Source organism: Monodon monoceros, unplaced genomic scaffold (assembly GCF_005190385.1).
Source record: "Monodon monoceros isolate NGI ecotype Baffin Bay Population unplaced genomic scaffold, NGI_Narwhal_1 Super_Scaffold_21, whole genome shotgun sequence".
Taxonomy (NCBI): Eukaryota; Metazoa; Chordata; class Mammalia; order Artiodactyla; family Monodontidae; genus Monodon; species Monodon monoceros.
The window spans coordinates 89,206,342-89,222,259 of record NW_021703778.1 but is presented as its reverse complement, the minus strand read 5'-3'; the positions used below and the strand labels follow the sequence as shown (position 1 = coordinate 89,222,259).

The 15,918-nt window shown below is 39.2% G+C and overlaps 1 protein-coding gene across 2 annotated transcripts in view; it reads right to left on the bottom strand.

The window, feature by feature from the left end:
* The window catches only part of TTBK2 (tau tubulin kinase 2), a 137,472-nt gene that overhangs the window by 27,835 nt on the left and 93,719 nt on the right, over positions 1-15,918 (bottom strand). The window lies entirely within an intron of this gene.

The window sequence follows — 15,918 nt, the reverse complement described above, 5'->3', positions numbered from 1 at the left end:
TCCAAAAGTCTAATGTAATATTGAGAAAAATCTCATAAAGACCTTCATGTTTGACAGTATGCAACATTTTCAATTTTATGATTAAAATTGGATTAATATCTCATCATTTCTCTTACTCTGTTAGTATCCTATCCTCAGAGATTCATCTTGTACATTTCCTGCCCCAGACCTGAAATCAGCACTTCTTCACTGGAGGATTTTTTACAAAGGTCTGTTTTAAGCTTTAAAGAGATTACTCTGGCTAAGAAGTGGAGAACAGATGCCATAAATAGGAGGGGGATGAGGGTGCTAGGAAGAGATGACCATTTAGCAGGCTACTGTCAACTGAGCCAGCATGGTAACAGTGGAGGTGATAAGAAGTGGTAGGATTTGGACATAATTTGTAGAGCCAACAGAACTTACTGAGAGATTAGATGAAAGCTGTGAAAGTAAAGAAAGAATAAAAGAGTAATTTATATTTCTGTCCCAAGCCACTGGGTAAATGGTGGTGCCATTTACTGAGATGGAAAGCAGTGAATGTGAGGATTGGGATATTGAAAGTTTTATGGTGTTTAGGGAGGAATAGCGAATATAGATACAAATTTGAGAGTCATCAGCATATTGATATTAATGGGTATTATTTAAAGCCATATGACTAGATGATATCATCTAAGGAGAGTGGGTAACAAGGGCTAAGGCTTAGGGCACTCCAACATTTAGATGGAAAGAAGAGATGGACTCAGCAGAAAAACAAAACAAAACAAGGAGTGGCCAGTGAGGTAGGAAACAGGTGTGTGGTGTTCTAGATACCAAGTGAAGAAACCGCCTCAACAAGGAGATGGTCAAATGCTATCAATTATAAACTTATAGTTAGTTTTGATTATTTGATTTCACCCAGACTGTAAGCTCCACGAGGCTGGTACGTGTCTGATCTTGCTCATCACTGTATCTAACCAAAGCCTTATGTCTAAGAATGCCATATTGTGATTTATATGAAATAAATATTTGGTCATTTAGAGGATCAAAAATACATTTCTCATATATATTTGGTCTTTGTCCACAGTTCCTGACTCACAGCTCCCAAAACCCTTGAAATTTTCTGAGAGATAAGAGCAGTGGGAGCATTTTCTGTTATAGTATTTGATCTCTACTCCTCAGTTCCTGAAATCACTTCAGAGCCATAAAGGTGAAATGGGTGTCTTTTTATTCATAACAAACCCCTTTCTACCACAACTGGGTTTATGTTAATAAGGTGACTTTTGGAAAGCACCTAAGGATGGAGGCTGGTCACCAGAGGAACCAACCATGTGATTAGAGGGTTGGAACTTTCAGTCCCACACCCCTGGCCTCCAGGGGAGGGAAGAGGGGTTGGAGGTTGAATCAATTACCAGTGGTCAATGATTTAATCAATCATTCCTATATAATGAAGCCTCCATAAAAACCCAAAAGGATGGGCTTCAGAGAGCTTCCAGGTTGGTGAACATGTGGAGGTACTGAGAGTAGTGCCCTTGGAGAGGGCATGGAAGCTCCACACCCTTTCCTCATACTTTGTTACATGCAGTTCTTCCATCTGGCTGCTTGAGTTATATCCTTTGTAATTAACTGGTAATCTAGGGGGAAAACTGGCTTCCCAAGGCCTATGAGCCACTCTAGCAAGTTAATCAAACCCAAGGACGGGGTCATGGCAACCTCCAATTTATAGCCAGTCAGTCAGAAGTACACATGACAACTAGATGTAGAAAAAAGGAAACTAAAAAGCTAAAAGGAATTGGGAAAGGCATAGTTATAAAACCTTGGAATTTTTATTTTGGTCCTATTTTTGTTGACATAAGTTATCGATGTTACAGCTTGGATCTTCCCAAATTGTCAGAGGTAGAGGACTTTAGAAAACACAAAGGATGAAAGGAAGATGGACTGAAACCCTGCACATGAGGATTGAAACCCTGCACCTGAGAACTGAAACAGCAGACCTTGGACCTCCTTCTAACTCTGGAAATTGAGGTTCTCATAGGTTCCCATAGAGTGACCTGTTTCTTTCCTGAAACGTGGAGTCCCTATCCACGAGGCAGCATCTGCTCTGTTGTGTGAGTACTCAGACTGCTACTGCTAAATGCTCTGCCTGTACTGCGTGGCAATAGGCATGGTCCTAAACAGTTTTTATTGTCAGATGATGGAATTCTTTTCTTACACTAATCATAGTATTGTATGTCTTAGAAAATGTAGCATATGCCATTGGTCCAAAAATAAGAAACAGTTCGTTACTATGATGCTGATAACTTGAGACCAGCAGCAGGAGGCAGAAGGATGGAGGGCACATAACAAAAGAAATAGAAGGAAAGCTTAAAGCACTGAAGGCACCCTACTGGGAACAAATGGTCAGATGATTAGAGCTCTGCAGATACCTTAAAGAGCAAAACATTTCTAATGTAGCAGAATAATTTTCTAATTCAGGACCACGGTTGCTCTAAATCCTAAACTTCAACAGACTGGGGTAGTAGAAATAAGACAATTCAAGGCCTCTTTTTTTTTTTTTTTTTTTTGGTAACTGAATTCATCATATCACATTTGGCTAAAATAAATAATAAGACCGGAAAACTCAATTCAGTTACTCATTCAAATAGATTTCAGAATATAAATCATTAACCTTATAAATCACATATACATATACACATATATGTATGTATGTGTAAATAAATAAATAAAACTTGTGGTCCTCATCCTTTTTTATAGCCCAATACTACTGAGGATTAAAACACTTTCACTTTCCAATCAGAACAGGAGCTCACTGTGCAGTAATTCTCAAACTGAAAAGGAAGCAGAGCAAAATCTGAAAAAACCTTCCAGATGATTCTGACACTTCCCTCTAGGAAGACATGATCCCTATCTCTCCACTGAGAATCACTGGAAATCTAGTATATATATGACTCCTTTAATTCTTCTATTTAATAATGTATGCTTAGAAAATACAAACTTATCTAGAGAGTCCAGGTTTCTCAAATTAGGGTAACGTGCACCCTCGGGGGATGCAGCCATATGCCAGAGAGAGTTTAAAGTCATTTGATAAATGTGGCACAGCTTCCTGGAGAATTTTACTCAGAGTAAGACATTTAATATAATATTTTATAATACAATGAACACAAAGAAGTTAGAAAGCAAAATTCACAGGAACCTTAGGATAAATCAAGAGAATACAAAGAAATTGGGGACTTATGGCTGACACTTTAAGACTGTTCCCAGACCTCTTGAGAACATGCTCATAGTTTGCTGCAATAGGAGAAATTGCTGAAATAGTGTGAGAAACACTAGAAGCATAACATCATCAGGAAGGTGAATCTTCCTTGAACGGAAGTAGAGAAAGGGAGGAGGTTGGGGGAAGGAGACTGGCGGGGCAGGGGGGGGATGTCGCGGGGGGTGGGAGGGGAAGAAAAGAGGAGGGAGGACCTGAGGAAGATCTGGACAGATAACAATGCAATATTACTTTTTATGTGGCTACTGTTGTTGATTATTTGTGTCAATTTCCCTTCTGATTGCACTTACGAATAAGAGGTAGTTGTTTTTCTTAATCTTAATTCTAATGGGATATACAATAAAATGCTTTTTCTAAAACATATTATTCAAGACACAAAAAAGTACATAAAAATCAGGTACTATGTCTGGGTAATGAGATTCTGAATTATTCGGACTTTCTATTTTCTGTAATTTCCAAACTTGTATTATGATATGCATTACTTTTAATAACAAGAAAAAAATTAACAAAAATGCATTATATAAAATAAATTAATTGTATACATAAGCATGTGTAGTCCCAAAAATGTGTGATGCAATATCCCATCACCTGGAACATCCTTATTCTTTTTTTTTTTTAATACATCTGTATTAGAGTATAATTGCTTCACAATGCTGTTAGTTTGTTGTACAACAAAGTGAATCAGCCACATGCATACATATATCCCCATATCCCCTCCCTCGAGCCTCCCTCCCACCCTCCCTATCCCACCCCTCTAGGTCATCGCGAAGCCCCAAGCTGATCTCCCTGTGCTATGTGGCTGCTTCCCACTAGCTAGCTATTTTACATTTGGTAGTGTATATGTGTCAATGCTACTCTCACTTCACCCCACCTTCCCCCTCACCCCTGTGTCCTCAAGTCCATTCTCTATGTCTACATCTTTATTCCTGTTCTGCCACTGGGTTCATTAGTACCTTTTTTTTTAGATTCCATACATATGCATTAGCATACGGTATTTGTTTTTCTTTTTCTGACTCACTTCGCTCTGTATTACAGGTCCATCCACACCACTACAAATAGCTCAATTTTGTTCCTTTTTATGGCTGAGTAATATTCCATTGTATATATCTGCCACATCTTCTTTATCCATTCATCTGTCAATGGGACATTTAGGTTGCTTCCATGTCCTGGTTATTGTAAACAGTGCCACAATGAACACTGTGGTACATATCTCTTTTTGAATTAAGGTTTTCTCAGGGTATATGCCCAGTAGTGGGATTGCTGGGTCATATGGTAGTTCTATTTTTAGTTTTTTAAAGAACCTCCATACTGTTCTCCATAGTGGTTGTATCAATTTACATTCCCACCAACAGTGCAGGAGGGTTCCCTTTTCACCACATCCTTTCCAGCATTTATTGTTTCTAGATTTTTTGATAATGGCCATTCTGACCCATGTGAGGTGATATCTCATTGTAGTTTTGATTTGTATTTCTCTAATAATTAGTGATGTTGAGCATCTTTTCATGTGCCTCTTGGCTATCTGTATGTCTTCTTTGGTGAAATGTCTATTTAGGTCTTCTGCCCATTTTTTTTTTTTTTTTTTTGATACTGCTCTCCTACACTGACTCTGGGCTTGGCCATGTGACCTACTTTGGCCAATGCCGCCCATATTTTAATAGTTTGTTTTTTTGATATTGAGCTCTATGAGCTGTTTGTGTATTTTGGAGATTAATCCTTTGTCCCTTGGTTTGTTTGCAAATATTTTCTCCAATTCTGAGGGTTGTCTTTTCGTCTTGTTTATGGTTCCCTTTGCTGTGCAAAAGCTTTGAAATTTAATTAGGTCCATCTGTTTATTTTTGTTTTTATTTTCATTACTCTAGGAGGTGGATCAAAAAAGATCTTGCTGTGGTTTATGTCAAAGAGTGTTTTTCCTATGTTTTCCTCTAAGTGTTTTATAGTGTCTGGTTTTACATTTAGGTCTTTAGTCCATTTGGAGTTTATTTTTGTGTATGGTGTTAGGTAGTGTTCTAAGTTCATTCTTCTACAGGTAGCTGTCCAGTTTTCCCAGAACCACTTATTGAAGAGGCTGTCTTTTCTCCACTGTATGTTCGTGCCTCCTTTGTCACAGATTAGTTGACCATAGGTGCGTGGGTTTATCTCTGGGCTTTCTATCCTGTACCATTGATCTATATTTCTGTTTTTGTGCCAGTACCATACTGTCTTGATTACTGTAGCTTTGCAGTATAGTTTGAATTTGGGAGCCTGATTACTCCAGCTCTGTTTTTCTTTCTCAAGATTGCTTTGGCTATTTGGGGGCTTTTGTGTTTCCATACGAATCGTAAAACTTTTTGTTCTTGTTCTGTGAAGAATGCCATTCGTAGTTTGATAGAGGTTGCATTGAATCTGTAGATTGCTTTGGGTAGCATAGTCATTTTCACAGTATTGATTCTTCCAATCCAAGAACATGGTCTGTTTCTCCATCTGTTTATGTCATCTTTGATTTCTTTCATCAGTATTTTATAGTTTTCTGAGTACAACTCTTCACCTCCTTAGGTAGGTTTATTCCCAGGTATTTTATTCTTTTTGTTGCAATGGTAAATGGGATTGTTTCCTTAATTTCTCTTTCTGATTTTTCATTATTAGTGTATAGAAATGCCACAGATTTCTGTGTATTAATTTTGTATCCTTACCAAATTCATTGATTTGGTTCTAGTAGTTTTAGTAGTTCTAGTAGTTTTCTGGTGGCATCTTTAGGATTTTCTATGTATAGTATCATGTCATCTGCAAACAGTGACAGTTTTACTTCTTCTTTTCTAATTTGTATTTCTTTTTCTTCTCTGACTGCCATGGCTAAGACTTCCAAAACTGTGTTAAGTAAGAGTGGCAAGAGTGGACATCCTTGTCCTGTCCCTGATCTTAGTGGAAATGCTTTCAGTTTTTCGCCATGTAGTATGATGTTTGATGTGGGTTTGTCATACATGGCCTTTATTAGGTTGAGGTAGGTTCCCTCTATGCCCACTTTCTGGAGAGTTTTTATCATAAATCAGCGTTGAATTGTGTCAAAAGCTTTTTCTGCATCTTTGAGATGATCATATGGTTTCTATTCCTTAATCTGTTAATATGGTGTATCACATTAATTGCTTTGTGTATATTGAAGAATCTGTGCCATCCCTGGGATAAATCCCACTTGGTCATGGTGTATGATCCTTTTAATACGTTGTTTGCTAGTATTTTGTTCAGGATTTTTGCATCTATGTTCATTGGTGATATTGGTCTATAATTTTCTTTTTTTGTGATATCTTTTTCTGATTTTGGTACCAGGGTGATGGTGCCCTCGTAGAATGAATTTGGGAGTGGTCCTCCCTTTGCAATTTTTTGGAAGAGTCTGAAAAGGATTGGTTTTAGCTCTTCTCTAAATATTTGATAGAATTTGCCTGTGAAGCCATTGAGTCCTGGACTTTTGTTTGTTGGAAGATTTCTAACTACAGTTTCAATTTCATTACTTGTGATAGGTCTGTTTATATTTTCTAATTCTTCCTGGTTCAGTCTTAGAAAATTGTACCTTTCCCAAATTTGTCCATTTTTTCCAGGTTGTCCATTTTATTGGCATCGAGTTGCTTGTAGTAGTCTCTTAGGATATATTGTACTTCTGCAGTGTCTGTTGTAACTTCTCCTTTTTCATTTCTAATTTTATTGACTTGAGTCCTCTCCCTCTTTTTCTTGATGAGTCTCCCTAATGGTTTATCAATTTTGTTTATCTTCTCAAAGAACCAGCTTTTAGTTTTATTGATATTTACTATTGTTTTCTTTGTTTCTATTTCATTTATTTCTGCTCTGATCTTTATGATTTCTTTCCTTCTAGTGACTCTGGGTTTTCTTTGTTCTTCTTTCTCTAGTTGCTTTAGGTGTAGGGTTAGATTGTTTATTTGAGATTTTTCTTGTTTCTTGAGGTGAGATTGAATTGCTATAAACTTCCTTCTTAGAACTGCTTTTGCTGTATCCCATAGGTTTTGGGTCGTTGTGTTTTCGTTGTCATTTGTTTCTATGTATTTTTTATTTCTTCTTTGATTTCTTCAGTGATCTCTTGGTTATTCAGTAGTGCACTGTTTAGCCTCCATGTATTCATGTCTTTTACAGTTTTTTTTCCTGTAATTGATTTCCAATCTCATAGCGTTGTGGTCAGAAAAGATGCTTGATACAATTTCAATTTTCTTAAATTTTCCGAGGTTTGATTTGTGACCCAAGATGTGATCTATCCTGGAGAATGTTCCGTGTGCACTTGAGAAGAAACTGTATTCTGCCACTTTGGGGTAGAATGTTCTATAAATATCAATTAAATCTATCTGGTCTACTGTGTCATTTAAAGCTTTGTTTCCTTATTTATTTTCTGTCTGGATGATCTGTCCATTGGTTTAAGTGGGGTGTTAAAAGTCCCCTACTATTATTGTGCTACTGTCGATTTCCCCTTTCATGGTTGTTAGCATTTGCCTTATGTACTGAGGTGCTCCTATGTTGGGTGCATAAACATTTATAATTGTTATATCTTCTTATTGGATTGATCCCTCGATCATTATGTAGTGTCCTTCCTTACCTCTTGTAGCAGTCTTTATTTTAAAGTCTATTTTATCTGATACGAGTATTGCTACTCCAGCTTTCTTTTGATTTCCATTTGCATGGAGTATCTTTTTCCATCCCTTCACTTTCAGTCTGTATGTGTCCCTAGGTTTGAAGTGGGTCTCCTGTAGACAGTATATATATGGGTCTTGTTTTTGTATCCATTCAGCCAGTCTGTGTGTTTTGGTTGGGGCATTTAATCCATTTACATTCAAGGTTATTATCAATATGTGTGCTCCTTTACCATTTTCTTAATTGTTTTGGTGTGTTTTTGTGGGTCTTTTTCTTCCCTTGTGTTTCCTGCCTAGAGAAGTTTCTTTAGCATTTGCTGTAAAGCTGGTTTGGTGGTGCTGAATTCTCTTAGCTTTTGCTTGTCTGAAAAGCTTTTGATTTCTCTGTTGAATCTGAATGAGATCCTTGCTGGGTAGAGCAATCTTTTTTTTTTTTTTTTTGTGGTACGTGGGCCTCTCACTGTTGTGGCCTCTCCCGTTGCAGAGCACAGGCTCCGGACGCGCAGGTTCAGCGGCCGTGGCTCACGGGCCCAGCCACTCCACGGCATGTGGGATCTTCCCGGACCGGGGCACGAACCCGTGTCCCCTGCATCAGCAGGCGGACTCTCAACCACTGCGCCACTAGGGAAGCCCCTAGAGTAATCTTGATTGTAGGTTTTTCCCTTTCATGACTTTAAGTATATCCTGCCACTCCCTCCTGGCCTGCAGAGTTTCTGCTGAAAAATCAGCTGATAACCTTACAGGGATTCCTTTGTAGGTTATTTTTTATTTTTCCCTTTGCTGCTTTTAATATTTTTTCTTTGAATTTAATTTTTGTTATTTTGATTAATATCTATCTTGGTGTGTTTCTCCTGGGATTTATTCTCTGTGTTTCCTGGACTTGGGTGACTATTTCCTTTCCCATGTTAGGGAAATTTTCCACTATAATCTCTTCAAACATTTTCTCGGACCCTTTCTTTTTCTCTTCTTCTTCTGGGACCCCTATCATTTGACTGTTGGTGTGTTTAGTGTTCTCCCAGAGATCTCTGCGATTGTCTTCAATTCTTTTCATTCTTTTTTCTTTATTCTGTTCCTCAGCAGTTATTTCCACCACTTTGTCTTCCAGCTCACTTATTCTTTCTTCTGCCACAGTTATTCTGTTATTGACTCCTTCTAGTGTATTTTCCATCTCAAGTTACTGTGTTGTTCATCACTGTTTGTTTGTCCTTTAGTTCTTCTAGATCTTTGTTAAACATTTCTTGTATTTTCTCAATCCATGCCTCCATTCTATTTCCAAGATTCTGGATCATCTTTACTATCATTACTCCAAATTGTTTTTCAGGTAGATTGCCTATTTCCTCTTCATTTATTTGGTCTTGTAGGTTTTTACCTGCTCCTTCATCTGTGATATGTTTTTTTGCTGTCTCTCTCTTTTTTTTTTTGATGGTTGGGATTGTGTTCCTGTCCTACTGGTTGTTTGGCCTGAGGCTTCCAACAGTGGAGTTTGTAGGCTGTTAGGTAGACCTGGGTCTCAGTGCCGAGATGAGGACCACTGGGAGACCTCCGATGAACAGTTCTTGGGGTTTGAGGTTCTCTGTTAGTCCAGTGGTTTGGACTCGGAGCTCCCACCACAGGAGCTTTGGCTTGACGGCCCCCAGCTCATGAACCAAGATCCCACAAGCCGCATGGGGTGGCAAAAAAAAAAAAGAATAACAAAGAGTAAAAAATAAAATTAGACTAGGAAACTAACAGATATGTTAGAAAGACTATAAAAAAATAAAAATATAGATGAAACAACAACAACCGGAAGGTAAAACAGAACCACAATAACTTTAAAAACAATGTGGAAAAAGCCTTAGCTATGGTGGGCAGGGCCTAGGGAGGGATGGGGTTTGGGCAGTGGGTGGGGCTTATGCTTAGGACCCACAGGGCTGGAAAAGGCCCTGGGGGGTGTGGGGCTTAGGCTCAATGGAACAGAAGGGGTCCAGGCGTGCCTCTGGTCTCAGAGGGTGGGAGACCCGGCCTGGGAGCCCAGCAGGCTTTGTGGGCCCTAGTGGGTGAGGCAAACACCCTCTGCTCCTCTCCCACTCCTGCTCCTCCGGTCCTGGAGGGCCCCTCCTGCCTGCCTCTCCTGTTCTCCCCCAGGAGGGCCTCCCTCCTATGCCCCCAGGACCCACGTGGCCTGGAGGGTTCTTTGGAGGGCAGGGGACCTGACCTGGGAGCTCAGCAGGTTTCCCAGGCTTGAGTGGGCAGGGCAATACCCTTATTCTTTATAGCAATCATTCATCTGACATAGACATAATGCCTTAGGGAAGCACCCCTCCTCTTATCCTTAGCACAAATGCAATCAATAGCTTTATCATATTTATCTCCACATGAAATCCCAGTTTGCCCTTTCAAAGAAAATGTAGGCAAAGTCCAGTCTTTGAAAAACAAGAACTATTTGCAATGTGATATTGAGGACTGAGAAGCCTGATTCCTTCTCAGTTAATAAATGGTAAATTAATGGATCAATAAAGCACTTAACCAGCAGAGCACAATGACAATGCTGGCTTTGCTGATCCAAAGATAGACTATTTACGGCAAAAGAAACTGCCTCACTTCAGTGATAAGTAGATGCAATAGAGGAAAAGAAATGCACAGGTTCTAGATTTCTCTCCTCTTCTGGGGGTTTTTTAGCAGCATTGGTAGAGGGAAAAAAAAAATTACATTGCACGCATCCTCTGGAGAACAGAACCAAAAAAAGAAAGATCAAATAAAGAGAATTAGTTGAAGAAACTTCAGAGTTTTAGGCTGTTTTCACCACTTATAAGATACTAGGATGACTCAGGAGTGCCCCTTGGTCGGCTACCCCAGGGGACCTGAGGCAGTGTGAGGCAGCATGGTTGCTCAGCCACTGTGCTGCCTGATACCAATGTCATTTCTTCCAGGTGCTCATCAGCCCACAAGGTAAACTGGCAATGTCTAAGCTTCTCGATGCCTCCTAAAAAGCTCAATGAAAAAGGTAAGAAACATTTCCTTTTTGCCATAACAGGACAAAGCATCATAAAGGAAATAGAAGTTCTATTAACATAGAAGTAACGTTGAGTACAATACAAGAATGAAGAAAACTGCGATAATTATAAGCAAACGCAGTGTGTCACTGAGGTACATGTAAAACCACTTTCATTTACATGATGCTTTACAAAACATTCTCACAATTACCTCATTAAAATCTTAACAACACTGTGGGGTAGGCATTTTCACCATTTCACAGAAAAGAAAACAGGTTTAGAAAGGCCATACAAATGGTGTGTAGCAAAGCACCAACTAAAACAGCTCTTTTAAGTGCCATTTCCACCATGTTAGAGTTACAGCCAGTCAGCAGGTGTTGAGCTGCACCCCACAGGCCTGCAAGCCCTGTATTTGCCAAGCCTCAAGACTGAAGAAAGAGCCAAGAGACAGTGACAGAGACATCAGTGGTTTATTGGAAAGGGAACCTTACACGTCCGCAGCAAAAGCGTCCTGAAGCAACACCCACCGGTGCATGGCAGACAGCAGGCAGGTCATGGCAGCAATCTTCACTACTAGGGGAAGAAGGAGGCTACCACTGATAGGGGAAATTGATGTCAGCTTGGCTCATCAGTTACCAGAGAAACTAGCAAATGGGGCACGTCCCTCACAGCCCCTCAGATTAATGACCATCACAAGGGCTGATGTTTCCCTTCAATAAACTAGCAGGTGGAGCTGTTCTGGCCTAAGAACTAGAATCACAAGCTGGGCCGGGGGGCAAGGCCATCCATGTGAGCAGGGTGTAGACGAAGCAGGGACTGGTCGAGCAGGGCATGTACAGAGAGCAAGAGAACAGACATCTTGAGTGGTCTGACCATATACCAGGCAAGGCAAAAACAGTATAAAGTTGAAATTATCCTTGAAAGCTTCTTAAGATGCCCATAAATAAAGTACAGGATAGTAGTTGTACTAGATGCAAAATAGCTAGATTTTTTTCTCCAGCATTGGGAGAGACTTCTATTTCTTCAGATTAATGTGAATGAAGCTACCTACATTTAGGGGTTATATTGTACCCCCCAAATTACTGTCCTTTTAAACATTAGAATCATAGTCAGTGCAGCCTGATTGCTGTGAATGAGAAAAAGAGTGAGGGAACAACAGATTCACAAAGGCACACAGGGCATGGCTGAGCCAAAGGGCAAGCAGAATCACAGACACGTTAAAATTGTTCCATCTCCTGCCTATGCAGCTGAATTTAAGTGAGTCAAGTAAACATGGATGTTCTGTGACTCTACTGTATTCTATATAGTTATATCAAATACCCATTCATTGACTCAGACATACACTGAATGCCTACTATGCTGGGTGCTAGGAGTGCAAGAGTGAACAAAACAGTTTTGTCTTCAGAGAGTTTGCATTTAACAGAAGCAATAATCAGATTAAGCAGATTTCATTTAATTTGGCAAACTTTTATTAAATGCCTATCATTGTGCTAACTTCTTGAGAAAACTGAGATAAATGTGCAAGGTACTGGCTCTAATGGAATTTATCTAGTAAAGAGAGAAAACAAAGTACCGCTATAAGAGTTTAGCATAAGAAATCACTCCTGTCTGAAAGGAATCAGAGGAGACTGTGGCATCTGAGTCGGGCCTTCAATTTCATAAGACAAGCAGCATTATGAAACACAGGCATACCAGGCAGGACAAGCTGGAAGAAGTGCTAGGAGTCCAATTTGACTGCACTGAGGGGTACTTATGGAACACATAAGTACAACTGAGAATGAAAGGAGATAATTAAAAGAGGGAAAGCAAGAATTCATCCACTTCTCTCCATCTCCACTGCTTATATCCAAGTCAAGACCATCATCATTCCTTGCCTAGGAAGATGCTATCTCCCAGCCTCCCTTGCAGTTAGAATTGAGCTAACGTGAATGGGTTCTGGTCACAGGGGCATATGCCCAAGTGTTTAGATCACTTCCAGGCCTGGTCTGAAACCCCTAAACCATCATCCATACTTGCTCTTCCCTTTCCTGATGACTGTAAAGGCCATGGATTAAAGACAGCAGCGTCACAATATTGGTGGAGCCTGGATGTTCAAGATACAACTTGAGAGTCGCCCAGGAGAGAGCCCAACTTAACTACACTGTTTTGTGAGCAAAAAATAAACCTTTGTGGTGTTAAGACACTGATTTTTAAAATATTTCTCTCTTTCTAAGGCATAGCTCAGCCTCTCTCAATACCTTCCTAAGTAGTCTCTAATTCTCTGCCTCATTTGAACACACACAACTACAAAAGCAATCCTCTTCAAACACAAATTGGATCACCATGCTCCTGTTTATTAGACTCCAAGGCTTCCTGTTGCACTAGAATAAAATCAAACTCCTTAACAAGGCTGACAAGGCCCTGTATCACCTGGCCTCTGCCTTACTTTCCAATCTTGTCTCAAACCACTTTCTCCCCTCATTTGCTACATTCTAGCCACTTGTCTTCTTTCCGTTCTTTTCTCACATCAGAGCCTATGCTCATGTTCTTCCTTTTGCTTGCAACCTTCTTTCTCTTGTCTTTGCTCTCCACATGGCCAATACAGTCCCATTTTTTAGGGCTCAGCTGAAATGGCAGCTTAAGGGAGAGAGACCTTCCCTCCCATTTTATTTTATGGGATGTTCCCCCTTGTTACTCTAGCTCAACCTCTTGTTTGTTTGCTTCACAAGCAGCCCATCTGTGCCTTCCGAAAATTTTAACTTTGTCATTATTAGAGTCAGGGGATCCTAAAACAGCTCTAAGTCCCCCAAAGCAAGAGGCAAGCCTGCTAAATTTTGATGTAATCTCTGTATAAATAGTCCCATTCCTAAACCTGGAAAGTATATTAACAAGATTAATGACATTTAGTTGGCTTTGGATTTCCTCACTCATATCCTCTGATTTTAGCAATGCTGTGTCAGTGTGTGAACTGGCTGATATACACATTTTAGTTTCAGGCTCACCAATGGTGTGTATATTTATGGGTTTCATTAGTCTTCTCAATTTGCTAAATGATGCTTGACATAATCTGACACTCTAATAAAGATACCTTTTTTTGTTCTTATTCAGGATCATGTGATCCTATTAGTTACTGACAATAATTTCTGATAATTTTTCATATAACTTTTTAGTTCTTTCCCTGAAATTTTATTAGCCACTCATGTTAGTATTTACTTAACAGTGCCTGCTGTGTTTGTGGCCACCTCTCTAAGGAAGCATGTTGGTAAACTAGAAAGAGCTTGGGCCTTTTTGAATGAGTCAGAAATGGGTTCAGATACCACCTCTAGCACCACTAGTTTTCCGAGGCAACATGTCTAAATTAAGTTTTTGTAAGAGAGGGATAATACTACTACCCAGGTGTTATTGTGACAACGCTGTGTATCATTACTGTGATAATAATGTGTAAAGGTACCAAGGGTTCTTCTTTATCTAATCTGATGCTGCTGTCTTAGTTTCCCATTAACTAGTAACCGTGTCACCTACAGGAGGAGTCCTGTGGTGGAATTCAAGGTTGATAAGATTTTCCTAGGCACCCCTCAGAAATATCTCCCTTTCTCAAAACACTTCAAGAGGATTTATTTAAATTATAAGGCGGCAACCATAAGATCGACTGTTTTAATCACTATCTACATTTCTGAAAATGTTGACCCAGTACTTTTTTTTAACTTTTAATTTGAAATAATTATAGATTCATAGGAAATTGTAAAAATAGTGCAAAGAAGTCTCCTTTACCCAGTTTGCCTCCACAGTAACATCTTAAATAACTAGAGTACAATGTCAAAAACAGGAAAATGACATTGCTACAACCCAGACAGTTTATCAAATTTCACCAGTTTTACATGTACTTCTGTGTGTATAGCTCTATACAATTTTATCACCAGAGAAGATTCATGGCCCAGCACTCGTCTCTTATAGTTGATATACTCTTTCAAAATCTAATAACAAAAACAATCCACAGGTTCTATATCTGAGGATTCAACCAACTAGATCAAAAATATTAAAAAATCCAGGAAGTTCCAAAAAGCAAAACTTACGAGCAACTATTTACGTAGCGTTTACACTATATTAGGTATTATAAGTAATGTAGAGATTACTTAAAGTATACGAGATAATGTGCATAAGTTATATACAATATTATGTCGTTTTATATAAGGGACTTGAGAACCCATGATCCCCAGGGGTCCTGGGACCAATCCCCTGCAGATATTGGGGGCTGACTGTACTCATAATAAGATATCTGCTTCAATCTTGACTATAATTCTAACATCTTCACCTTTAGTTTAACAGACAGAAAACAGCATTTATGCACTCATGAGAGCTGATTTTTCTTATATTTCCTGAGTAGGACATTATTAGGCAAAGAAAGATGCAATTCAATCTTCCTAACATTTGTTGAAAATTTAGGTGCCAGGCACAGTGCCAGGGTAGTATGGAATAAAAAAAACAAAATAAGACATGTCTGTACCCCCAGGATTTAAAAGCCAGGAGGTAAGACAGACATACATAAATACTAAGTTTAAATTTGGGTGTAATTTCCCAAAACACCATAAAGCTTTCCAAAAGCAAGTGTCAGCCTTTATTCAACCTGAGACATACATAAAAGATTCCCGGTAGAGAGCAAACAGCTCTCCTCTCTAGGTCTGCACATGCTGTCAGAGTGAGCACTAGCAGGTTACTGGTAATGTGCTGGCCATATGCAACTTGTTAAGATAATGTTGTCTGGCAAGAAACTATGATGTTTAAGGATTCACAAACACAGACATTCACAGTGAAAGTGGCTTTGGAAAACAGCATCATTTAACACTTTGATTATAAAATATATTTACTCTGGTCTTGTCTCAGAATATATAAAGTTGGAGACATACTGTTATTTGACCTTTGATAACACTAGGGAAGCAGTCACACTAAGTACTGGTATGCTTGCTGTTGGAGGAGGTTTGTTGTTGTTGTTAACTACACTGGTTGTTCCATAAAGAATTTAAAATTCCAAAAGAACAGTAATTAAAGTCATATTCAGAATTCCAAACTGTAAAATTAACCATCAGTTCACAAGAACATTCAGATTCAAAGTAGAGGGGACTTCCCTGGTGGCGCAGTG